The sequence below is a fragment of the Sander lucioperca genome, chromosome 1 (genome assembly GCF_008315115.2).
Source record: "Sander lucioperca isolate FBNREF2018 chromosome 1, SLUC_FBN_1.2, whole genome shotgun sequence".
Classification (NCBI taxonomy): domain Eukaryota; kingdom Metazoa; phylum Chordata; class Actinopteri; order Perciformes; family Percidae; genus Sander; species Sander lucioperca.
Window position 1 is genome coordinate 47,484,120 of NC_050173.1, and position 27,500 is coordinate 47,511,619.

General features: G+C 43.9%; 1 long non-coding RNA gene across 1 annotated transcript in view; it reads right to left on the reverse strand.

Moving 5' to 3' along the window:
- Positions 1 to 2,525: 2,525 nt before the first annotated feature.
- Positions 2,526 to 27,500, reverse strand: part of LOC118495801 — a 542,497-nt gene continuing 517,522 nt past the window's right edge. The window contains exon 3 of the long non-coding RNA XR_004898245.1: positions 2,526 to 2,589. This is a non-coding gene — a long non-coding RNA (uncharacterized LOC118495801). The remainder of the gene's footprint in view (positions 2,590 to 27,500) is intronic.

Below are 27,500 nucleotides of genomic sequence, written 5' to 3' on the forward strand. Positions count from 1 at the left end.
TTCCAAGAAGTTTTCATCGGCGCTTTACCCACAATGCATGGCTCTCTCCTCCATAACCTACATAACTAATGGAGACAAATGTTGCATTGCATCCTGGGAGAGTTCACTAATTGGAGGAGCAGGAGAGGAAACGGTAGAAAGAAAGAAAGAAATAAAGAAAGTCTCGGCTGTGTGAATCCTGGAAATCTACAAGTGAGGAGAGTAGAAAAGCAGCAGCAGCAGCAGCAGCAGCAGCAGAGGTATCTCAGAACATTTCTTTTGATTTAAAGGTCCGCTGATAAAACTGCTGCTGCAACTGCTTTCTAAACGATAATACTTTCAGGGCCCTATTTTAACGGTCTCAGCGCACGGCGTGAAGCGCCTGGTGCAGGTGCGTTTAGGGCGTTTTGAAATCCACTTTTGCTAGTTTGACGGCAGAAAAAAGGCTCCGTGTGCCGGGCGCATGGTTCTAAAGGGTTGTACTTAGTGTCTTCATTAATCAGAGGTGTGTTTTGGGCGTAACATGCAATCAACCAATCAGAGATCATCTCCCATTCCCTTTAAAAGCCAGGCGCGTTTGGACCTTGGAGCATTGCTGTTATGATGGAGGATTTGCACCGTAATATTTTTATTTGTAATCTTCTGCATGTGTGTGTGCTGCTGTGCGTCCCTGTGTGTGTAACAAGCATAGTGTGTGCGCTGTGCACGAGCCTAGGAGCATTTTACTAATGCTCTGTTAAAATAACAATGAAATGCTGCGTTATTGACTTTAGACCAGGTTTTTGTTGGTCAATGGTGCCATCACTTCCCGCTGCCTCAAGAAAGCAATACTCCCAGAATGCACCTGAACACACCTCCCTGTAAGACCAGCACGCCCAGAATGCACCTGAACACACCTCCCTGTTAGACCAGCACGCCCAGAATGCACCTGAACACACCTCCCTGTAAGACCAGCACGCCCAGAATGTACCTGAACACACCTCCCTGTAAGACCAGCACGCCCAGAATGTACCTGAACACACCTCCCTGTAAGACCAGCACGCCCAGAATGCACCTGAACACACCCCCCTGTAAGACCAGCACGCCCATGGGCGCACAGATGGCTGCAGGTGCATTTGCTATTTAAACGACGTGGACGCTGGACGGGAAACTGACTACTGGGTCGGTCTTAAACTAGCAAAGACACTTGCGTCGGGCTTTGGGCTGGGCTGCGCCGGGTGCAAGATAGGACCCTTAAAGTGTGTTTCACTTCTGGACACTCACAACGGGCCTTTTCATTCGCTGTTTGGGGCAAAACTGTTGCCATCAGATTTAAGAACTTCTTTGAGGGAGACTTTCCACTTTTTTTTAGCCGTTAAGATTGTACTCTTACTAGATTTATTTGCTGTAGGTACTTTGGCATTTTGAACTCCTACAACTTTAAGCAAGTTTAAAGTTCAATGACCTCAATAACTTATCTTTTCCCAGAGGTTTTCATGACATCTCGCCGTCGCCCTCGTCACTACTGCACGGACTCTGGCTCCAAAATTACATTGACCGTATCCGAGGGGATTTTCACTTCATTTTTGTACAGTGGGAGGAAGTGGAGACGCGTCGTCCATCTTTATATACAGCCTATGATCTGATGCGAACCATTTAAAGGGCATCTGAGCCTGTGCATGTGCCAGACACCTAGCTCAATTCAAGCGGCGTGCCGTGTACACCTCGACCCAACAAGTCCTCCAAACCATACGACAATACAGGTCGTTTGTTCCTCCCCTTCTAATGCGACCCACAGAAGCGCAGCGGTCGCGGTTTTAAAGTGCTCATTTTATGCTCATTTTCAGGTTCATAATTGTAATTTGAGATTGTACCAGAATAGGTTTACATGGTTTAATTTTCCAAAAACACCATATTTTTGTCGTACTGCACATTGCTGCAGCTCCTCTTTTCACCCTGTGTGTTGAGCTCTCCGTTTTAGCTACAGAGTGAGGCATCGCACTTCTATCCCATCTTTGTTGGGAGTCGCACATGTTTTCGCTAGGTTTACAGGCTGGCTACGTTGCACGCATATCGTATGCGGAGCAGACGTTTAAAAACTACGCTTCCACTATAATCAATGAAACTGGCGACACCAGAACACGAGAGCAGCGTAGTTGTGCGTCTGCTCTGCAGAGATCTACTCTACAAGCTTAAAAATAGGACAGGTCTTCTATTTGTATTTTTTACGCGAGTTGTGTCACACAGAAATGGTCACAGAAAAGTGTCTATCTTAATGACTGTCAGTGAGTGTATTGGCAGTCATTATCTTTTTCTAAACTTCACTAAGTAGCTTTTGTGTCTTGGCTTCTGTAATCTGGAACGTGATTCTCTGCAGGTCTGAGATTCCAACCTCCATGTCCTCCAGCATCCCGATCTCCTCACTGTAGGTGCTGAGCAGACTCTCAAACTGGGCAACCAGGCCAACTAGGTGGAGCTGCCTCAGGAAGCCATGGTCCTGCATTCCTGCATATAGCATAGCAGTTTGATTTGGAGAGTTTCTATTTTTATTTCTTGTTTCCCTCCCCTGCGTCCTCTGATAACAGCTGACAGTAGATTGTCGTGTCACAGCTCTGTGCCGGCTCCAAAAAACTGAAGAAACAACCACAATCCCAAAGTAAAAGCTCCCCGTCTCGCTGTGACTCACACAATCCTACGCCGCGTGGCGCAGCAGGTGTAGACGGTTAACACATACATTCAGCGGCACATTCGCTCCGCTAGCGAAAGGGTTAGTCACAAAAACTACTTAGTGAAGTTTAGAAAAAGATAGTGGTTAGGGTTAACCCTTGTGTTGTCTTCAGATCGACCATGCACTTGTTGTCCTTCTGTTTTTCAACGTTTTTGTCACGTTTTCAAAGATTTTGTCACGTTTTTCAACATTTTTGTCACTTTTTTCAACATTTTTGTCACTTTTTTCAACGTTTTTGTCACTTTTTTCAACGTTTTCGATGCTATTTTTCACTAACACCAACTTATTACTAATAGTTTTACACGTATTTTTGGAATTCATGGGCAATAAATCTCATTTATAGGCGAATACCTACAATTCAATGAAAGTAGTAATCGAGTACTTGCAAATGCACTTAATTTTTTGAGTAATTTGGTTAAAAAGAAACCCGTTCTTCTGATATAGAAGTTTTGAGAACTGAAGACAACATGAGGGTTTTAAAGTCAGATCTCTGTTTGTTACATAAGTTTGAAAAAACTCCCTGTTTAATTTTCATTTTCAAACGGGACATGAACCCCGGTCTCCTGGGCATAGGCGCCGATACGAAAATACTGAGCAGCCATGTGTGCCAGACTGCCAGTAGGCTACATTCATTTAAAATTAAACATTGCAGTTGGTGCTAAGTGGAGCGTCTGTCATAGTGTGATTGGTTATGTCGGTGGCATTGATTCTTAATTTCCCACGAAGCTGATCATGGTTACGTGTCATCTCCAATCCTATCTGTATCTGTGAGAAGTGGTGCGGTCCTGAGTTGAAAGATACTCTACTTTACGGCTTTGTTATCGAGTTAATAGGCGTGTGTATTTGTATTTCCTAAGGTTCTGAAATGCAAACATTTTTTTACAACTTTTTTTTTTAAAGGGCGTACGCCCGTGAGCACCCACGGAGGAAAACATAAATCGGCGCCTATGTTCCTGGATTAAAGTCCTGTTTGTTTGACCCCTACACTCCACCTCCCAACAACAACTAACCCTAACATGATGAACAGATGTTCTCACTATAGTTTTTCTTCCATTAATCTCACCAAAACAAAAATATTCTTATAAAAAAGTCAAATTAAATCACACAAATCTTCACCATTCTCTCTCTAAAATATAATTGCAATAGGGTACAGTACTTGCGTGTACTTCTGTGTACTTTTTTTTCTCTCGGTGGAAACCGTTGCAGCAGGCGATGTGTTCAGTTCAATGAAAAGATGTGACAGAAGCAGATTCAGCTGTTGAGACAAAAGGGCCCCATTTCTTTAGGACTCTAACAAAAAACATGAAGTCCCTGAACAGAACAGTAGCTCTTGCAGCAAACACTCCCTGTTAGACGTTAAAGAGCTCCGAATTCTCACATTCAAACTCTCAAAGCGTGTTCAGCTTCACTTCCTCTCATGAAAACGTTGAAGTCAGCACAATAACACGTCAAACTGTCCTCACCTCTGTGGAGTTTTTTTTTAACAGATCTGCGTTCAGTTAGAAAGAAGCCCTGCAGCAAAGTGTCAGCAGCTTCGTCAAAACACAACAGAACAGATTCCCCGCCGTACCGCGGAGAGAGAAGAAGCTGACTGGAGCCATTTAAATTACTCAAGCATTAACTAGTGACACACTTTCAAAGGGAAAAGATGAAACTACTGCACTGTTCGGAAATTAGAGAGATCGTAGAAAAGACTAGCCTGGTCCTACCAGACTCTGGTCCATTAGCCTGGTCCTACCAGACTCTGGTCCATTAGCCTGGTCCTACCAGACTCTGGTACATTAGCCTGGTCCTACCAGACTCTGGTCCTACCAGACTCTGGTCCATTAGCCTGGTCCTACCAGACTCTGGTCCACTAGCCTGGTCCTACCAGACTCTGGTCCTACCAGACTCTGGTCCATTAGCCTGGTCCTACCAGACTCTGGTCCATTAGCCTGGTCCTACCAGACTCTGGTACATTAGCCTGGTCCTACCAGACTCTGGTACACTAGCCTGGTCCTACCAGACTCTGGTACTATAGCCTGGTCCTACCAGACTCTGGTACACTAGCCTGGTCCTACCAGACTCTGGTACATTAGCCTGGTCCTACCAGACTCTGGTACACTAGCCTGGTCCTACCAGACTCTGGTCCATTAGCCTGGTCCTACCAGACTCTGGTCCATTAGCCTGGTCCTACCAGACTCTGGTACATTAGCCTGGTCCTACCAGACTCTGGTACATTAGCCTGGTCCTACCAGACTCTGGTCCTACCAGACTCTGGTACATTAGCCTGGTCCTACCAGACTCTGGTACATTAGCCTGGTCCTACCAGACTCTGGTCCTACCAGACTCTGGTCCATTAGCCTGGTCCTACCAGACTCTGGTCCACTAGCCTGGTCCTACTAGCCTGGTCCTACCAGACTCTGGTCCACTAGCCTGGTCCTACCAGACTCTGGTACACTAGCCTGGTCCTACCAGACTCTGGTACACTAGCCTGGTCCTACCAGACTCTGGTCCTACCAGACTCTGGTACATTAGCCTGGTCCTACCAGACTCTGGTCCATTAGCCTGGTCCTACCAGACTCTGGTACACTAGCCTGGTCCTACCAGACTCTGGTCCATTAGCCTGGTCCTACCAGACTCTGGTCCATTAGCCTGGTCCTACCAGACTCTGGTACATTAGCCTGGTCCTACCAGACTCTGGTACTATAGCCTGGTCCTACCAGACTCTGGTACACTAGCCTGGTCCTACCAGACTCTGGTACATTAGCCTGGTCCTACCAGACTCTGGTACACTAGCCTGGTCCTACCAGACTCTGGTACATTAGCCTGGTCCTACCAGACTCTGGTACACTAGCCTGGTCCTACCAGACTCTGGTCCATTAGCCTGGTCCTACCAGACTCTGGTCCTACCAGACTCTGGTACATTAGCCTGGTCCTACCAGACTCTGGTACATTAGCCTGGTCCTACCAGACTCTGGTCCTACCAGACTCTGGTACATTAGCCTGGTCCTACCAGACTCTGGTACATTAGCCTGGTCCTACCAGACTCTGGTCCTACCAGACTCTGGTACATTAGCCTGGTCCTACCAGACTCTGGTACACTAGCCTGGTCCTACCAGACTCTGGTACATTAGCCTGGTCCTACCAGACTCTGGTCCTACCAGACTCTGGTACATTAGCCTGGTCCTACCAGACTCTGGTACACTAGCCTGGTCCTACCAGACTCTGGTCCTACCAGACTCTGGTACATTAGCCTGGTCCTACCAGACTCTGGTACACTAGCCTGGTCCTACCAGACTCTGGTCCTACCAGACTCTGGTACACTAGCCTGGTCCTACCAGACTCTGGTCCACTAGCCTGGTCCTACCAGACTCTGGTACACTAGCCTGGTCCTACCAGACTCTGGTACACTAGCCTGGTCCTACCAGACTCTGGTCCTACCAGACTCTGGTACATTAGCCTGGTCCTACCAGACTCTGGTCCATTAGCCTGGTCCTACCAGACTCTGGTACACTAGCCTGGTCCTACCAGACTCTGGTACACTAGCCTGGTCCTACCAGACTCTGGTACATTAGCCTGGTCCTACCAGACTCTGGTCCATTAGCCTGGTCCTACCAGACTCTGGTCCACTAGCCTGGTCCTACCAGACTCTGGTCCTACCAGACTCTGGTACATTAGCCTGGTCCTACCAGACTCTGGTCCATTAGCCTGGTCCTACCAGACTCTGGTACACTAGCCTGGTCCTACCAGACTCTGGTCCACTAGCCTGGTCCTACCAGACTCTGGTACACTAGCCTGGTCCTACTAGACTCTGGTCCATTAGCCTGGTCCTACCAGACTCTGGTCCACTAGCCTGGTCCTACCAGACTCTGGTCCACTAGCCTGGTCCTACCAGACTCTGGTCCTACCAGACTCTGGTACATTAGCCTGGTCCTACCAGACTCTGGTACATTAGCCTGGTCCTACCAGACTCTGGTACACTAGCCTGGTCCTACCAGACTGGTCTATTAGCTTGGTCCTACCAGACTCTGGTACACTAGCCTGGTCAAATGTTTTTGCCGTTTTTGTCTCTTTCAGGGTTTCAACATTCTTTCAGTTCAGTTCAATTCAGTTTTGTCGCTTCTTTAAACATTTCTGTCCCTTTTTTCAATATTTGGTCGCTTTTTCAACTGTTTAGTCACCAAAACGTTGCTTTTTTTCCCTCCATTTTGGCCATTTCGTGAGACTTCATTGACCCATGTACTTGTTTTTGGCTGTTGTCCATATTTTCATCTTAAACTCTCGCTCTGTGTTTTCACTTCAAAGATAATTGGAACATTTGGTCGCCTAAAAATGTCTTGTTCAGCATTATGCCAGCCAAGCCAGCTAGGTAACTTTAAGGGATTCTCTGTTATAGCCTAGAAAATCTAGACCACCCTAGCGGCAGCAAATGTAATTTGCAGCCAGGGTCGTCTAGCAACTCTCCGTTGTCTTGCAAGCTGGAAAAACCAAACTCTAGTCAGGCCAATCACATCGTTTATAGAGTCGGTGGGTGGGGCTAAACATAATGACGGCAGAGTTGCGACGGTTCCGCGTGAATTCCCTGCTACTTGAAAACAAAGAAGATGGCTGCTGCTGCTGGTGAACAGCGGTCTTTGGCCGCGACTCTGGAAGACTTGGAGTTCAGCTTTTCTTTGAGAAAAGAACAAAGAACGGCACTGAAGTCATTCTTAAAAAAGGAAGATGTGTTCGGAGTTTAAAGTTTAATCTATCAACTAGCGTTGCTCTGGTTGGTTGTAGTGCTATCCTATTGCGTGCAGAGAAAATTTGAAAGACAACCGTTGATCCCGCCCCTCAGATTGAGCCCTGCCAATGGTGAGTTCCCAGACCCAACATCTGGATGTGGGTCTGGCTTGTCAGGCTATCTCATCACATCACCAGCCTGGTCTCACATTGTAGTATTTTTATTTGTAATCTTCTGCATGTGTGTGTCTGTGCGTCCCTGTGTGTGTAACAAGCATAGTGTGCGCGCTGTGCACGAGCCTAGGAGCATTTTACTAATGCTCTGTTAAAATAACAATGAAATGCTGCGTTATTGACTTTAGACCAGGTTTTTGATGGTCAATGGTGCCATCACTTCCCGCTGCCTCAAGATAGCAATACTCCCAGAATGCACCTGAACACACCTCCCTGTAAGATCAGCACGCCCAGAATGCACCTGAACACACCTCCCTGTAAGACCAGCAGCCCCATGGGCCACAGATGGGAGCAGGTGCATTTGCTGTTTAAACGACGTGGGCGCTGGACGGGAAACTGACAACTGCGTCAAGCACATTTGCGTTGGGCTTTGCGTCGGGTGCAAGATAGGACCCTTAAACTTAAAACTGGAATAATATTAAAGTTAATCTTAACTGTGAGCTTCTGAACAATGGTGATTTGTCTTTGGCGAGGACAGTTTTGATGTGAAGATGTCAAAGTATTTCCTCCTTTAAAGTCAGTGCATGTTGTTTGCAATGTTTGAGTCTCACAAACAGCTGCCTCAGCTTGTGTCCTTGAGCAGATTCATCTGCTAAACTCTCCTCGCTGATCGCAATTAAGAGATGAGCAACTTATAAATCTCTCTTCCTTCAGTCACATTTTCCCTCTCTCTCTCTCTCTCTCTCTCTCCCTCTGTCTGTCTCTTTTTGTCTCTCTCTCTCTGTCTGTCTCCCTCTCTCTCTCTGTCTCTCTCTCTCTCTCTGTCTCTCTCTCTCTCTCTCCCTCTCTCTCTCTCTCTGTCTCTCTCTCTCTCTCTCTCTCTCTCCCTCTCTCTCTCTCTTTCTCTCTCAGTAACGAGGCCTGGCTCATCCCTTCTTCTTACCTCTCTGATATCCTCCTATCAGTGTTCGCAGTCACACTGGGATAATTGTGCACCTATAATGGAGAAATTAGTCGGCCCTGAAATGAGCTTCTGTGTCTGTCTCTCTCTCTCTCTCTCTCTCTCTCTCGCTCTCTCGCTCTCTCTCTCTCTCTCTCTCTGTGTGTCTCTCTCTCTCTCTCTCTCTCTGCTCTCAGAGAGGCTAAAGCCGACACTCGGCTCGCTCTACCACATCAAACCCTGACGAGGGATCACCGCTGCGAGGCATCCTCCACAAATCAGCTTTCACTCTGCAGCTTCCTATCTCCCCTCCGCTGCTCCTGCTTCTTATTAGAATATCACTTTAATGTCACACTGCAGGTGCTTTATTACCTCAAAAAAAAATGAAAAGGAAAGATATGTGGCTGTTGTCGTCTAAAGAAAGTGCCCCGTCTTGGTCCCTGGGAAAGGTCCATATCTAACAGGCAGAATTGCGTGTGACTGTTGCTGAAAACGTGACTGTGTAGCTTTAAGGAGGGACTTTAACCTTTTTAAACCCTCAATTCTTAAGAGCATCCTCTCTGGAACATATCAACAACCACCATGCCTACATGTATATTTATGACTTCCACACACCACCATATTTGATGTGTTTCTGCATTTTTAACGTGTGTCTGTTTCATGAATCAGATTCTCTGCTAATTCCACAAAATGTTTAAATCCACACCAACTCAAAGAGACAACCGTGTGATGCTTGTTCTTATATATATATATATATACACATACATACAGTATCTCACAAAAGTGAGTACACCCCTCACATCTTAGTAAATATTTTATTATATCTTTTAATGGGACAACACTGAAGAAATTACACTTTGCTACAATATAAAGTATGAAGTGTACAGCTTGTGTAACAGTGTAAATGTGCTGTCCCCTCAAAATAACTCAACACACAGCCATTAATGTCTAAACCGCTGGCAACAAAAGGGAGTACACCCCTATGTTAAATTCCCATAGAGGCAGTTATTAAAGGCCAGTTATTTCATGGATCCAGGATACTATGCATCCAATACTCATGAGCAGCACTGTATCTGTTTACAAGATGATGAACAGAGCCGTTAATGCAGCAGGTATTGGTTCAGTATGTCTCATGTTTGATATATGGGGTTATAAATAAGGAGCTGGCATTTTGTAGCAACAGCACAATCATATGGTGTTCACGTTAATCACATGTACGCTCCTTCGTCAGCTCATCCTTTGTGCATTTCCTCCCCGCTGCCGGATAAGTGGACTCAACTGTGTTTCGTTGTGAGTCTGTTTCACAGTGTATTCAGGGGGCAGGCAGCTAGCGGATCAAGATACGATTTCAGATGCAGGAACTCATAGTGTACCTTTAAAGGTCCCATGGCATGAAAATGTCACTTTATGAGGTTTTTTAACATTAATATGAATATGTGATGATGTGGGGGTATGGTGAAGGGTATGTGATGATGTGGGGTATGGTGAAGGGTATGTGATGATGTGGGGTATGGTGAAGGGTATGTGATGATGTGGGGGTATGGTGAAGGGTATGTGATAATGTGGGGGTATGGTGAAGGGTATGTGATGATGTGGGGGTATGGTGAAGGGTATGTGATGATGTGGGGACCAAGGGAACTTTATCAGGATGCATAGTATCCTGGATCCATGAAATAACTGGCCTTTCAAAATAAAAGTCTGCCTGCCTCTATGGGAATTTAACATAGGGGTGTACTGACTTTAGTTGCCAGCGGTTTAGACATTAATGGCTGTGTGTTGAGTTATTTTGAGGGGACAGCACATTTACACTGTTATACAAGCTGTACACTTCTACACTTTACATTGTAGCAAAGTGTAATTTCTTCAGCGTTGTCCCATTAAAAGATATAATGAAATATTTACTAAAATGTGAGGGGTGTACTCACTTTTGTGAGATACTGTGTATATATATATATATATATATATATATATATATATATATTTTTTTTTTTTTTTTTTTTCATGAGACGCTTGCAGTGACAGGGCAGGGACTGACCCTGTGATTCAGTATGCATGGTCAGGTGCTCTATGAGAGGGTATGCCATGGTGATAGTACAAATAAGTCCAATAGTGCAAAGATAAAGTCTAGAGACCAGCAATAAATATGGACAATATGAGAGAATAATGTAGACAGAGTAATATAAAAACTATAGCAGTGCAAGGATAACATATACAGCCTTGACACTGTCCGTGCATGGCTACTATCGTCTGTCTGACTTCCTCAGAGAGTTCATGCTCACTGTTGGGACACAAAATATCAGAATGAGGACTTTGTTCCATTTAAACTGGTTGAATGAATCATTATTTGATTGCAGCTTTGACTAAATCACCTGCTAATATGTGGATAGCAAATTATGTTTTAAAGCCACAATTATCTGGAAGACATTGTGTGTTATTTGATCAAAAGAAAGACATGTAAGGGTGCCAATATTTCGGGCCATAACTGTACTATGTTGCTTTCTTCCTGTATGCTCTTTATAGAGCCTAAAACAATCATCCATTGAATGTCTTGTATCAAATCAGCCTATTGAGGCTCCGTTTGTGCTGCTGAAAACCTTGAGGACAATTAAATGGATGTCTGAGTGTAGATTGAATAGATTGAATAGATTGAATAGGTGATGATTACTTTCTTTTTCTTCTGTTGTGGATTTCAGGTGAAGACCTTGAAAACATGAACGCATTGCCAGGAAAGTAACAATTATAATTCCAGAGTTACAGACATTTCTATTAACTCTTGCCTCAAAAAATGGAAATAAGACAAAAACAGATCGTGTGACAAACAATCTGTATTTCTGTATCGATATATATTCCAATCTGATTTGAATGTTCCTGACCTGATAGGTGAAGCCGTTGAAGGCTACCATCGTTTTTTGTCAACCCCATTTTCCTTTCACCCTACAGGAAAAATATTCATTGTCAGTTTGCGTCCATTAAAAGTTCTGTTGTTGCTGCTGACAGACTCAGATTATTATTCTAAGTGTCTGACAACATTATGAAAGGATCCCTACAGAGATAGACCTTTTAGTTAAAGAGTAAGATCCTTTTAGTTTAACAGGAAACAGCCCCAAAATCACCATCACCAAACTCCACCAGACTCCATGTAAATAATCAGGACTTTTAGCATGTATAGAGCCAGCATATTTCCACCAGACTCCATGTAATAATCAGGACTTTTAGCGTGTATAGAGCCAGCATATTTCCACCAGACTCCATGTAATAATCAGGACTTTTAGCGTGTATAGAGCCAGCATATTTCCACCAGACTCCATGTAAATAATCAGGACTTTTAGCGTGTATAGAGCCAGCATATTTCCACCAGACTCCATGTAAATAATCAGGACTTATAGCGTGTATAGAGCCAGCATATTTCCACATCTAAATGGGTGAATTAAGGGTTTATTTCAACCAAACCAGAGTGGTGATTGTTGGAACAGTGGAAAGATGAACCAAGACGGCTTTTGATAGTTTTATTTTGTGTCTGTCACTATTGAATGAAGTGTTTTTTATGATTATACAATAACTGATTATTTACATGGAGTCTGGTGGGTTTAGTGAATGCAATATAGCGGATGTTTTTATGTTAAACAAAAATGATCTTACTCTTTAACTAAAAGGTCTATCTCAGTAGGGATCATTTCCATAATGTTGTCAGACACTTAGAATAATAATCTGAGTCTGTCAGCGGTAAAAACAGAACTTTTAGTGGACGCTAAGCTAACTGACGGTGCTCAATTGCCCAATAACTTGCATAAAAAAAAAGTTACACTTTAAACATTAAATGAAAGGAGTAATTGTACACATAGTTGTACTGCTGCTTTTACTTATGTAAAAAAAATATTAAAAATTATGTTTGAGTGTTTGTTGTGAAACTGTAATGAAAACATCACTGTACATCTCTTTAAAAAAAAAAAGGTTGTGTGGCCAGGTTGGTCAGTTGGTAGAGCAGGCGCACATACTTGGAGGTTTATGACGCAGAGGTCCAGGGTTCGAGTCTGACCTGTGACGATTTCCTGCATGTCTTCCCCCCCTCTCTCTCTCTCTCTCTCTCTCTCTCTCACCTTTCTCACCTAGCTGTCATGTCAAAATAAAGGCAGAAAAGCCCCAAAAAGTAATCTTAAAAAAGGTTGTGATTCATTGTGTGGCTGCTCCTTCATGGAAACACAGTCATGGTGCTGATACGTTGTTACGCTGCACTAAACAGCCTGAAGTCTAGACCTGCAGATCTCTGGTCATTGAACCATCAGCAGAAAAACTCAGATAGCGAGCGCTCAAGATGAGGCGGCCGCTGGGATATTTGCTGATTGAGAGCTTTAAACCTACAAAGAAAATGTAATTGAAAAGGCGAGTCTAGCCCGACAGCCTTTTGTGATATCGTTTTAATTAAGTTTCCTTTTCTAATTTGCGATCGGAGGGGAGCGATAGGAGCTGCCGTGGCGACACACACAAGGTTTTTGTTCATTAAAATGTGGATCTTCAAGAGTGTACTGTCGCTCTAATTAAAATTCAGCTGGTTGAGAAACAGACTCACAACGAAACACAGTTGAGTCCACTTAACCGGCAGCTGGGACGAAATGCACGAAGGATGAGCCGACGAAGGAGCGTACATGTGATTAACGTGAACACCATATCTTCGTGTTGTTGCTACAAAATGCCAGCTGCTTATTTATAACCCCATATATCAAACATGAGACATACTGAACCAATACCTGCTGCATTAACGGCTCTGTTCATCATCTTGTAAACAGATACAGTGCTGCTCATGAGTATTGGAACCCATGCTAAAGTTGACTAAAAAGAGGAATAAAAAAATAAATTTTAATAAATTAATTAATTGAAAAAATTTGGAAAAATCCAGCCTTTAAGGACACCAATTTTCTTTGTGAATGAATAATGTATCGTAAATAAATAAATGTTCTTCCTTAAAATACAGCGGGCATAAGTAAGTACACCCCTATGTTAAATTCCCATAGAGGCAGGCAGATTTTTATTTTTAAAGGCCAGTTATTTCATGGATCCAGGATACTATGCATCCAATACTCATGAGCAGCACTGTATCTGTTTACAAGATGATGAACAGAGCCGTTAATGCAGCAGGTATTGGTTCAGTATGTCTCATGTTTGATATATGGGGTTATAAATAAGGAGCTGGCATTTTGTAGCAACAACACAATCATATGGTGTTCACGTTAATCACATGTACGCTCCTTCGTCAGCTCATCCTTTGTGCATTTCCTCCCCGCTGCCGGATAAGTGGACTCAACTGTGTTTCGTTGTGAGTCTGTTTCACAGTGTATTCAGGGGGCAGGCAGCTAGCGGATCAAGATACGATTTCAGATGCAGGAACTCATAGTGTACCTTTAAAGGTCCCATGGCATGAAAATGTCACTTTATGAGGTTTTTTAACATTAATATGAGTTCCCCCCAGCCTGCCTATGGTCCCCCAGTAGCTAGAAATGGTGATAGGTGTAAACCGAGCCCTGAGTATCCTGCTCTGCCTTTGAGAAAATGAAAGCTCAGATGGGTTGATCTGGAATCTTCCCTTTATGACGTCATAAGGGGAAAGGTTACCTCCCCTTTCTCTGCTTTGCCCACCCATGAGAAAGAGAGAGACATCATGGCTTGCAAACAAGCGAAGCATGGCAGTTGGTCAAGGCCACACCCCCACCCCCCACCTTGCCCCTTCTCCTCCTCAATAGCATTTAAAGCTACAGACACAGAAATGGCACATCCTAAGGAAAGCTCATTGTGGGACTGGCTCTAGTGGCTGTAATTCTGCACCAAGGCTGAATTTAGGGAAAGAGACTTCAGATACAGTATTAGGGGACCACTAAGGTCTATATAAAAGAGACTTCAGATACAGTATTAGGGGACCACTAAGGCCTATATAAAAGCATCCAAAAGGCAGCATGTCATAGGACCTTTAAATAAAAATTACTGTAAATTGTGTGCAGGTGTAGCCCTTGAAACTTACGAAACTGGTGTTTAGTTTACCACCGAGACATTGACAGTTAAAAATACCAAAACTTCAAGTGTCTTTGATAGTTTTGAAGAAGAGAAGATGGCGCATATCTGTCTGAAAGCAGAGAAGGCTTTGTCTCCAAGAAGACGACGCTCTGAATAAAAGGAAAGCCTGAAGAGGGTTTTCAGCGGAAGCAGAAAGACCTCTTCAGTTTCCCTTTGACAACATCAGTGAAGACAGACAGTGAAAGCCCAATCAGAGCTGCGGGGTTACAGAATAAATTTAATGAAAAAGCATCACCACAAACACAACTGATTTCTCCCGACAGGAAGACACAAACGAGCAGCTGTTTAGACTGTGTTTACGCTTACTTCCTGTTTGTCTTTGCAGTTTTAAGTGCTTTTTTCTTCAGTTAAGGTCTATTCAGTGTCTCTGGAAACGGGCGTATTTCCTTTGGTGCCTTGTTGATGACTTTGGAGGCGAGTTAATGAAGGGCGATGCTGAAGGCACAAAGCAGCAGATGAGGAGAAATAAAGACCAGAGTGGGTTTTTTTTAAACACCAAATGCAGCCAAACGCAATTATGGGAGCTGGATTACTGCTGTTGATGTGTGTCTCCAACGAAAGTACTTAAAGTTGGCTGAGTTTTGTTAACGTTTTTGTTCTTGTTGTATCTGATGATATATAACTTTGACTTATGTTTAATTATGCCTACATATATTCATTTTAAACGTATTCCATATTGTACTATGTTATTGAGGTTATGGTGGAGTTGGGGCCCTGTGTATAAGAAAGGATGCAGATGCTGGGTCTGGAACAATGACAGGAAAGGGGTCCTGATAAGTACACGTCCTGGTAAATGTGTATTCTGTCATTCTATGGCGAATAACCAGTTTAGGCACAGTCAACTAATGACCTTGGAGAGGCCTACAGGAAACCTATGTTCAACAGTGTATGAGAACATGTTTGTTATAAGATTATGCTATGAGGTTGATTACATTAGCAGAGGGGCCCCAGGAACACACATACACCCTCCCACTTTAGGTCATACAATGCATAGAATATATACCCTGTGTTAACAGCAGAACTTCAGAACGACTTTTGGAAGAATTTGGGTTGGTCGTTCTCCAAGCTCACTGCAGGAGTTTGTAAAATTGATGCTGAATCTTTGTTTGTAATAAACCTTTTTATAATCAAGAACAGTGTCGGCGGATTCCTCTTCATACAGCATCACAGCATTACTATTTAAGACACCACATTCTCCTTAGGAATCCATCCTGTCGCTGAATTTATACAAGTTCCTATTTAGAAGTTCTCTTCAATCAGTGTTGGGCAAGTTACTTCCAAAATGTAATACATTATAGATTACTAGTTACTGTCATTTGAGAGTAATTAGTTTTATCACAATATTACTGTCTCTGAATTGTAATGCTTTGCATTACTTTTGAGTTACTTTCACCAAAATAACAGCAGAAGTTTGACTTGGCAGGTAGCTAGTGATGGCTGAGAAAATGCAATGATATTTATTACATTAATTCCCGACATGTTTCTATCTGTCAGCTGCTGGGACACACTGCTGTCCGCGCTGACGTACCGTCACCTGTTGGGACACAGATGATGTCTGTACCATCTCTGGTTCTGGCTCTGACCACGGACGAACAGTGACGGGACAGCTCGCTTTTACGCAGCGTAATAACTCCTGAAAATAATGTCCATGTCGCAAATTTATCTGTCTCTGCAGTCATCTCAACCACCGAATACAGCGACAGGAAATAATACTCACAGCTTCTTTTCTTCTCCTGAATTCTTAAAAAAACAAAACACTACTAAATGTTGCGTAACTTGCGTTACTAAGATTGTAACGGGTATAATATTACCGACATTTTATTTCAATCAGGAGAGACTTCCTTGCAAATATGAAAAGATTTATTGTAAATTACATAACCCAAATATGACATGTACAACGTCTTTGGAGATTAGACTCCATTAGACCAAATCAAAAGTGCCAAGGGGGCGGTCAGCTGACGAAGACCCAGGGTACAATGGGTGAGACGACTGGTGGTTGAAGGGGACGCTAGTCCTGAAATGACAACTGACAACTGCAGAGGAGAGACCCGATTTAAAACAGGGATGTCATGCTGTGACTGGCTTGTGAAATACATGGCTGAATCTGATTGGTTTAAATGCAAAGTGAATGCCTAGCTGAATCTGATTGGTTACTTAAAGTGAATGCCTAGAAACAGCAAGTATGATGTGAAAATGTTATTGAAGTCTTCCTGCAAGAATTTACGCTGAGCTCCATTAGTATATATATATATATATATATATATATATATATATACAGTAGTATGTGTTATATTACTGCGTTACAGCACAAAGGAATACATTACTGTAATTGCGTTACTTTTGTAACGCGTTACTCACAACACTGTCTTTAATGGAGTATTAATGTTCCCCAACACTGAAACACGTGAGTCTCCTGCATTATTTAAGCACGTAGATTCGTAGCTGCAACCATCAATTTGTTGTTGAGTTGTAGTAAAAAAAGAATGAAGAGTTTGGGAATGAAACATGGCACCACAGTTGCCAAGTTCTTCTAGCCTGGTCCTACCAGACTCTGGTCCATTAGCCTGGTCCTACCAGACTCTGGTCCATTAGCCTGGTCCTACCAGACTCTGGTACATTAGCCTGGTCCTACCAGACTTTGGTACATTAGCCTGGTCCTACCAGACTCTGGTCCATTAGCCTGGTCCTACCAGACTTTGGTACATTAGCCTGGTCCTACCAGACTCTGGTACATTAGCCTGGTCCTACCAGACTCTGGTCCATTAGCCTGGTCCTACCAGACTCTGGTCCATTAGCCTGGTCCTACCAGACTCAGGTCCATTAGCCTGGTCCTACCAGACTCTGGTACATTAGCCTGGTCCTACCAGACTCTGGTCCACTAGCCTGGTCCTACCAGACTCAGGTCCATTAGCCTGGTCCTACCAGACTCTGGTCCATTAGCCTGGTCCTACCAGACTCAGGTCCATTAGCCTGGTCCTACCAGACTCTGGTACATTAGCCTGGTCCTATACCAGACTCTGGTCCACTAGCCTGGTCCTACCAGACTCTGGTCCTACCAGACTCTGGTCCATTAGCCTGGTCCTACCAGACTCTGGTCCACTAGCCTGGTCCTACCAGACTCTGGTCCATTTCATTAGTCCAGAGAGTCTGGCCTCTCTCCATTGACAAGTGTTAACTTCCTTGAAGGCGGGACTCTGTTGAAGTTTAAAACTATTGGATCTGCCCAGAGCCACTCTGGATCTGCCATAACCAATCGCTAACGTTTGGTCGTGACGTCGGCTTAGCATCGCTAGCGTTAGCCTTAGCCAACTCCTTCACCACTAACGGAGCGAGCTGGAAAATCAAACTGTTCTTGAACCCCGTGGGGAGGAGGACCACGACATCATGGCCCCCAACACAACTCAGCAAAGATTGTTCTTGCTCGGGCTTTAACTTCTGGATATTCTGCAGTGTTGCCACAACGGACCGAATGGCTTCGCTCGCATCTTTCTCCGCCGCCATTACGGAACTACAACTCAAACTAGCGCACAACCTCAACGTCATCGTTCTCAGCCACTCCCTCTGTTCACTGATTGGACCGGTAAAGATTTGGCCGGAGAAAACCCACGAATATACCGCAAACCCAGACAGAGTACTAAAGGAAAATGAAAATTGAGCGAAAGTGCGTAGGAGGGCGGAGCCAGGCTAAAGTTCTCCCAAAACTGATCCAGAATCAGAAAGTGAGCAGATTTTAATTGATGTAATGAATGTTTTATCAGGTTTTTTAGCTCACCATAGCACACAACAGAACATTAAGTTTTGATAACGTCTCTTATCGAAATGCAAAGTCATTGTAGACGTCTCTCCAAATGTTTTTAGCATGATCCAGACTGATATATCTCAACAAATATTGGATGGATTTCCATTAAATTTGGTACAGACATTCATGTTTCCCTTAGGATGAATCCGACTGGCTTTGGTCATCCCCTGACTTTTAATCTAACAACAGCAGTGGGACAAAGTTTTACGTTATCCAGTTAAATATCCCCATATCTAATGGATGGATTGGCACAATTTATTTCGTCTAGCGTCACCATGGGGTTGACATTTTTGGTTCTGTTGGATGTTGAGCTTGAAGCTTAATTCTTGATCTTTGAAATAACTAAAAAAAAAGTAGTAGGATTCGTGAATAAGTGACCCTCCTTCAGATCATACGGTGGCCCATTGGGGGGCCTGGGGGCCTGGTGTGGCCCCTAATTAAGGACCCTGGAGAGCAGGGCAAGTGTCCAGGTCTATATCTGCACTACCATTTTCCCAGCATGCAATGGGGTAATCTCTAGGCCGCATGACGTCTCTCCGTGGTCACTGCCAGCTCCATTACATAATCTAAAGCAGAGTCAGGTACATAAAAATCCCCTTTTTCTTCGCTAAATCTGCTTTTTTATCTGTTTTTGTCTGCACTCTGACTTGCTGAAGCTTATAAATAAAGCTTAATTGATTAATTAATCAACAGACTATCCATCACTTTGCTTCCGAGAGGCAACAATAAAGAAAAGGTTTCTCATTTATTGATGTCCTGAAGCCGATTAGAATGAATATTCAGAGTACAGAGCACCTTATTATTCATCAGATTATCTTTGGATCTTTGGATCAACCCTCATACCGTGGAACAAAGAGCCCCCATACGCTTTACACTTGATGCACAAAAATGGCTTCACAGTTTCCGGTAAGATCCGACTTATTCTTTAATAGTCTTAAAAACACGCATGCATATTATAAGCGTGTGTGTGTGTGTGTGTGTGTGTGTGTGTGTCTGTGTGTGTGTGTGCGTTCATGCATGTGTATGCGTGCGTTTGTGTCAGTGTGTGTGTGTGTGTGTGTGTGTGTGTGTGTGTGTGTGTGTGTGTGTCTGTCTGTCTGTCTGTCTGTGTGTGTGTGTGTGTGTGTGTGTGTGTGTCTCTGTGTGTGTGTGTGTGTGCGTTCATGCATGTGTATGCGTGCGTTTGTGTCAGTGTGTGTGTGTGTGTGTGTGTGTGTGTGTGTGTGTGTGTGTGTGTGCGCGTGTGTGTGTGTGTGTGTGTGTGTGTGCGTGTCTGTGTGTGTGTGTCTGTCTGTCTGTGTGTGTGTGTGTGTGTGTGTGTGTGTGTGTGCGTGTGTGTGTGTGTGTGTGTGTGTGTGTGTGTGTGTGTGTGTGTGTGTGTGTGTGTGTGTGTGTGTGTGTGTGTGTGTGTGTGTGTGTGTGTGTGTGTGTCAGATGTAGCTGCACTAATGAATTAAACAGCAGGCTCATTACACATCTAAACACTCACACAAACAAACACACTCTCTCTAAACAGCCTCTAACAATGGCCACTCACTGAATCCCATTCAGTCCTGATTTAATCAAACTGCGCTCGACCTTTTCTCCTTTGTTCTATGATTATATTTTCCTCTGCGGTGTGAACGGCTGCAGGGGACGGCAAACAAACGGGATGGAATAATCTTTTGTCGCAGATTAAATAGCGGCTCTTCTGCCCGGCAGGTTTTCATTGTGAGTTTTTTTTTGTATTATTCAGTTGAGTTGATTAATCGCTGATGACAACAGCGAGGGGTACGGAGGTGAACGGAAAATTACAGACAGCCGTCATTAAAGAGGAGGGTTTCAGGAAGGAGAGGGCATTCAAACAGAGAGCACACAGGGGGGAGAGTTCAGCTAATGGTTGTTTTCATTCACGTTAACCCTCCAAACTTTAAACTGACCTTCACTTCAGCTGAGACCTCACTAACACACACAGAGCAGAATACGAAAACAACAAGCTCATAAACAGTCATCACTTTTATTAAGCCTTGTGTTGTCTTTTCTGTCCACCATGGACTCGTTGTGCTTCCGGGTAAAAATTGAAAATGAACTATTTTTCTTTGCACTTTTTCCTATTATTTGACACTTTAAAAACGTTTTTTTTGTCACTTTTCCAGTAGCGGAGATAGCGTAGATAGCGTGGGTGCGTGGGTGCAGCTGCCCCAGGGCCCCTTGCCAATTAGGGGCCCCTCAAACGCCGCCGATCTTGCGTCACTTGACGAGAACGGGGCCCTCGCCAAGTGACACGTTGCAGATTATTAGCTGAAAGAAGCTAATTACTGCATATGATCTCAAATTGTGATAATCCATCTCTTCTTATCAAACATATAGATAATAGTGCCATGTCAGTTATATAGTCTGGCACTGATTGAGCACACCTGGCCTGTTCAGCACCATCGCTGTCCATCAGCTGTCTCTGTCCATCATCTGTCTCTGTCCATCATCTGTCTCTGTCCATCATCTGTCTCTGTCCATCATCTGTCTCTGTCCATCAGCTGTCTCTGTCCATCATCTGTCTCTGTCCATCAGCTGTCTCTGTCCATCATCTGTCTCTGTCCATCATCTGTCTCTGTCCATCATCTGTCTCTGTCCATCATCTGTCTCTGTCCATCAGCTGTCGCTGTCCGTGGTGCTGAAACATTGTTACTTGACCGGCAAACTGTTTTCTTCGTTCGTCAACACAAACTTGTCAAAACATGTGGCTTTTCTTTGTGTTTTATTTGATATATAGGCTTACTTGGCTCAACAAGTTCATTCATCAGATATTTTACCTTTTTTTTTTTTAATTTTAAAATGACTTGGTAGCAATGGGCCCCATGATGAAGCTCCGCCCCCACTGTACTGAGAGTCTAGCTCCGTCCCTGCAATATTCTCTACGCTTTTTCAATTCATGATCAATAAACCTAATTTATATGACATTATACCTACTTTTTGAGTTGAAAAAAAAACAGAAATTATGAATTATTTGGACTAATTAAGATCAGAGGATGTTGAGTGGTACATGTCAAAGAAAACCAATGTAACATCAAACCCTCATACCAGATCAACCCTCATACCGTGGAACAAAGAGCCCCCATACGGTTTACACTTGATGCACAAAAATGGCTTCACAGTTTCCGGTAAGATCCGACTTATTTTTTAACAGTCTTAAAAACGTGCATGCATATTATGCATACATTAGTGTGTGTGTGTGTGTGTGTGCGTGTGTGTGTGTGTGTGTGTCTGTCTATCTGTCTGTCTGTGTGTGTGTGGCTGTGTGTGTGTGTGTGTGTGTGTGTGTGTGTGTGTGTTCTTGTTTAACTATATTCGTGGGGTCCAAAAACCAGGAATACAGTATGCTTGTGGGGTCCGGACAGCTTTGTGAGGCCAAAATGCTGGACCCCACAACTTTAAAGGGCTGTTTGAGGGTTAAGACTTGGTTTTAGGACTAGGGTTAGAATTAGGTTATGGTTAGGGTGAGGGTAAGGGTTAAGGTTAGGCATTTAGTTGTGATGGTTAAGTTTAGGGTAAGGGGCTAGGGAATGCATTATGTCAATGACGGGTCCCCACAAAGATAGTGCCACACACTTGTGTGTGTGTGTGTGTGTGTGTGTGTGTGTGTGTGTGTGTGTGTACGAAAAAAAACTTAAATACATTAACAAACAGGAGGTAAACTCTTCACTGGAGGTCTATTAGTTTGGCCATTTCTGCTGCTGTTGCTGCATTATTGATGCGGCGGTCATTTCAGAAACACAGTAGCAGTGAGCTCACTGTATGCTCTTTTCTTTTTGTTTTAAAGACACTTTAACATACTGAACATTAGCAGTGACCAGTGCTAGCTGCTGCAGTAATTATAGAGCAAACAGCACACAGACCTTCAATGGAAGAACTGGCTGCACTCAAGTTGAAGAGAGAATTACTGCACGCTGCCTAATGTTTTCCTGCAGAGTCGAGGGATCCATCCCGTGTTATTCGCCGCGCGTTTCATAAATGAACTCCTGGATTATTTCACTATTAGTCCAATATCGGCAGGCTGAAGCTGTAAACAAATGTGCTTCTCTCTCCAAACAGACAGCAGGAAGTCAGCTTTATCATATTTTGTGCTCTGCTCGTAACATTTCTCATCTGATCTGTGCTTTCATTTGCAAAAGAGATTTTTTTTTTTACCAGCAGAGAGAAAGGTGAAAAGGTTTGTGTACATGCCGAGTTCTGAGCAAGATACTTGGAAAATGTGGAATTTGGAAAGTATTTAAATGTTATGCTAATTTGCACTTTGGCTCTTCTACATTTCAGAGGGAAATACTGAACTTTTTGACTCCAAAACACATTAAAACACAAAAATATGACACATCTTCAAACAGCCTGCTCTCAGAGAAATACATAAAAATGACCACAACCTCTTAAAGCTATAGTGTGTAGTTTCTGTCGCCCCCATGAGGAATTCTAAGTAATGACAACAAAACTGTCAGCGCGTCCACATGATACAAGCCTTCCGTGATCGCGCTGTACCCCCCCCCCCTTCCACGCAGTAGCTAGTAGCCAAGGAGGACACGGAGGATTAAAAAACATGATGGACTCTTCAGAAGAAGTCATTATCTTCACTTGAGTTTCTGCGCGGGAAAGTCGCTAGACGCCAAAATCTTCTGAACATAGTCATACTGAGAAATCCAGAGAGAGTTGTGTGGAGCTGATTGTCTTGATTAGCTTTGTAGCAACTCATTTGGCAATGGCTCGAATGTTTATTATTATAAAAAAAAGTTACGCAGTACAGCTCTAACACAGCGTTACGTTATGTTTAGTCTCGCATTGCCAGATCTAAGGTCTGGCTCCTCCAAACATATATTCCAGAATAGGAGAAAAAAAACGCTCTGTGGTTTTTTGCATTTCTTTAAACCAATCACAATCGTCTTGTGCAACGCTAAGCTCCGGACGCTTGAACTTGTTTTGGTGGAACATTTGCACCCTGCAAAAAAAAACGCCACATAGAATATTAAAGGTGCACTATGAGATTCCTGCATGGTTTCAGCGTGATTTAATTTTTCAAATCGTAGGAATCTCTCCTTGATCCGCTAGCTGCCTGCCCCCTGAATACACTGTGAAAAAGCCCGGTCTGGGGAGACTACACAGGGATCGTAAACGTCAAACAACCACTAGGGGCACAGGCTGTGCACCAAAATACAACGACAAGATGGTTGGGGGCTTTTTCACAGTGTATTCAGGGGGCAGGCAGCTAGCGGATCAAAGAGAGATTCCTACGATTTGAGACAAAAATGAAATTGTGCTGAAACCATGCAGGAACTCATAGTGCACCTTTATAGGTCCTATGACATGTTGCTTTTTGGATGCTTCTATATAGGCCTTAGTGGTCCCCTAATACTGTATCTGAAGTCTCTTTTATATAGACCTTAGTGGTCCCCTAATACTGTATCTGAAGTCTCTTTTATATAGACCTTAGTGGTCCCCTAATACTGTATCTGAAGTCTCTTTCCCGAAATTCAGCCTTGGTGCAGAATTACAGCCACTAGAGCCAGTCCCACAATGAGCTTTGGGGTGGAGGGTGGGGGTGTGGCCTTGACCAACTGCCATGCCTTGTTTGAAAGCCATGATGTCTCTCTCTCTCTCTCATGGGTGGGCCAAATTCTCTGGGCGGGCAAAGCAGAGAAAGGGGAGGTAACCTTTCCCCTTATGACGTCATAAAGGGAAGATTCCAGATTGGCCCATCTGAGCTTTCATTTTCTCAAAGGCAGAGCAGGATACCCAGGGCTCGGTTTACACCTCTCACCATTTCTAGCCACTGGGGGACCATAGGCAGGCTGGGGGGAACTCATATTAATGTTAAAAAACCTCATAAAGTGACATTTTCATGCCATGGGACCTTTAAATGAAATTAACTGTTGACACAATACAGTAACGTGATTTATTTAAATTAGCTGATAAATGGTTAAACCTCATTGGCTCTTACCAGTGTATCTCCGTGTGTACTTCATCCACAGCAATCCCACCAATCAGTCCCAAAACGTCCCAGTTAGAGAGGAAATGACCTAAACATATTCTTTGTAAATCTTTACCATCATTCCCTGAAAGAACCAAGCAGGCCTGACTAGTTGCACGGTCCAAATGTTCCTTAAAACTTCACATTTTCAGCGTGTTGCTCGCTAGCTCGAAGGTTGATCGTGTTTCCTGAAGAGGAAAGAGTTTTTGGAATAAGTCCATTTATTACACTTCATTGATCTCGTATCCCTGTGAACATAATAAAGCAGATTACTGCTTTAGGTATCGAGACAATTATACTAGACTCTGGCAAGTAGTTTTTTTTCAGCGTACAAATGCCCTGCAGAACTGTATTTTTAGGTTTAATAACTTTAACAGTTTCCAGCTTCAGAGCGAGGACTCTGCCTTTAATAATGAAGCCAGCTACAGTTACTCCTCAGAGAAAAAGATTTCACTGGTAAGGAGGGCACAAATTCCAATTTTCATCCTGTTGCAGAATAAAACAGAGAACAAATCAGGGCCAGGCTGACATTAGCCTGGCGCTAGCAGGACACCCACTTCTCATGAAGGCCAATTATTGTACCTCCACGCAGGCTTCCAGTTGATGTTTTCATGTGAGGTTAAAAGGGGTGAGAGGAAGCGCCTCGGTTTTACCTTTACAAAGGGACAAAGCAGACATGTCTGCCAGACCTGACGTGTTATTTTTTCTTTGGTTCCCCTTTTTTTTAACCTCGCCAAGCTGCTAAATAATGAGTCTATCTGGCTTTAAGAGAAAGCATTAGCAGCCCAACGGCTCTCTCTCTGCTATCTGTGACACCTCGCTGCTGAGAAAGAGGAGGAGAAGGAGGAGGAGGAGAAGGAGGAATGAGAGCCATTTTCTCTTTGAAGAAGAAATCAGGACCGTTTCATATTTCCTGCTCATCATCTTTCTGAGCGGAGCAGCAGGGCTGCTGAGCTCTGCTCTGTCATAGCTTAACACTAGCCAGTCCTTCCAGAGTTTTTTTGTGATTGTTGAGAGCAAAAATCCTTGATTATGCGGCACGTTTTCTTAAAAAATGCGATGGAATATGCGGGATATTTATGCAATTTTATGCGATGAAATTGCGGGAACTCGCAAAAATTGTGGGAACTTGAAAAAACTGCGATTTCATCGCGGCTTCATCGCGGGGTTTGCAGCTTTTCAATGATGTTCATGTCGCGTAATTACGTCACTTCATAACGTTCCCATGGCAACAGGGGAAAAAGGCTGCTCTTGTGTGAAGTAAACGCAACATTTTTCAACTTTCTGCTAAGATATATGTGACTTTTTTGCAACGAAAATGCGGGGATTATGAAATCATGCAAGCCCCGCATATTTTACGTGGAAATCGGCAATTTCTGCGGCGAAAGTGCGGCGTATTTGAAAAAATGCCCCCACATAAATATGCAGACTTTGGCTGATTATGCATTGAATTATGCGATCGAATAATCACGTTTTTCTGGAGGGACTGACTACGGATGCACCAAATCCAGATTTTTGGGGTTCGGTAAATACCGAATCCACTGGTTAAGATTCTGCCAAATCCGAAACTGAATCCTGTCCTGATGCCCCGCTGCTGCTGCTGAAGAGAAAATAAAAGACATCAAAGTTTGTTTGTCCAGAGGAACAACTTCAATTCCAGTTTGTCCCGATTGCTAACGTGCATCAGTCAAAACTGAAGTCACAATGTCAAAACTCTTTACATACTCCTATGTAGGGATGCACCGAATCCAGATTTTTGGGGTTCGGCTGAATACCGAATCCCCTGGTTGAGATTCTGCTGAATCCTCGTCCCATCCTCAGTCCATGAACACAGTAAACTCATTAATGAAGTCAACAGTGACTGTCCTTCCTTTGCCGTACCTGAAGTTGCTGCATTCTGGCTGCTGTCTGTAGATTCCTTCATCACAACTCGTATTCTTCCGGATGTTTCCTACCAGATGTTGTAACAGCGGTGATGTTGTGTATAGTTTAGGGTCCTCGCCACCACCAGACTAATCAGCATTACAGAAGGAACATGTAGCTGGACTTGAATGGCCTTCTTTTGACTGAAAGTTCTGCCAAACTACACTTTTTCTGCTCACCAGTTCCATTTCCACTTTCTCACAGCCTACTGCATTGAACGCTCCACCTACGTAAACACCTTCCCGTAATCAACGGCGCCGTCATTACGTCGACCAGCGTAGCGCGCGGAGTGCAAGCGTAGGGTTCGGTTCGCTGGGAAAAAATTCAAAGGTTCTGCAGAAACCAACGCCGTCAAAAAGCCCAATATTCAGCCGAATCAGAAGCCGAATCCTGGATTCGGTGCATTCCTAGTTGACACTTTTAAAAGTCTACAGGTCAAAGTGTGTGTTTGTATCTGTTTAGTATTGCATTTGCTGCAGAGTAAGGTCTGGCCCCTTCACACAAAAAACATGCTCTGGTTTATTGGCATTTCTTTAAACCAATCACAATCATCTTGGGCGGCGTTAAGCTCTGGACGCAGCGACGGTGGCTCGGTCGAATGGTCTCGGGAAGGAACTTGTTTTTATGGAACATTTGAACCCCGCAAAATAAAACGCAATCCCGTGAAAACTGTCGTGTTCGTGCTCGTCACACGCCCGCCCGCTGCAAGAGTTGAATTGTGTTGAACTTTTCCCTACGCGAGCGACGCGCCGTGCAAATCAATGAACAAGAGACGGATTCTTGCTGCTTGTGAGTCCACCAAAATATCAAACTGTTTTCAGTTATCAGGACATAGACAGCGGGGCTTAAGCTTGTCAGAGCATCGGCACAAGATTGGATTTATTGGGTAACGTCCGTAAGTATGACTAGGCCAATTTAGCTATCTGGGAAAGACTAGGATTCCCACTATTTGCTCAGTGGTAGAGCGGTCGCCTGCCAATCGGAAGGTTGGTAGTTGGTAGCTGGCCCTGCACTGCCATGTCGAAGTGTCCTTGGGCAAGACACTGAACCCAGAGTTGCCCCTGATGCTGTGCCATCTGAGTGTAAATGTGTGTGAATGTTTATCTGATGAGCAGGTGGCACTTTGTACGGCAGCCTCTGCCACAGTGTGTGAATGGTGAATGGTTCCTGTACTGCACATTTTAGAGTGGCCTTCTATTAAAGGCGCTGACACACCGAGCCG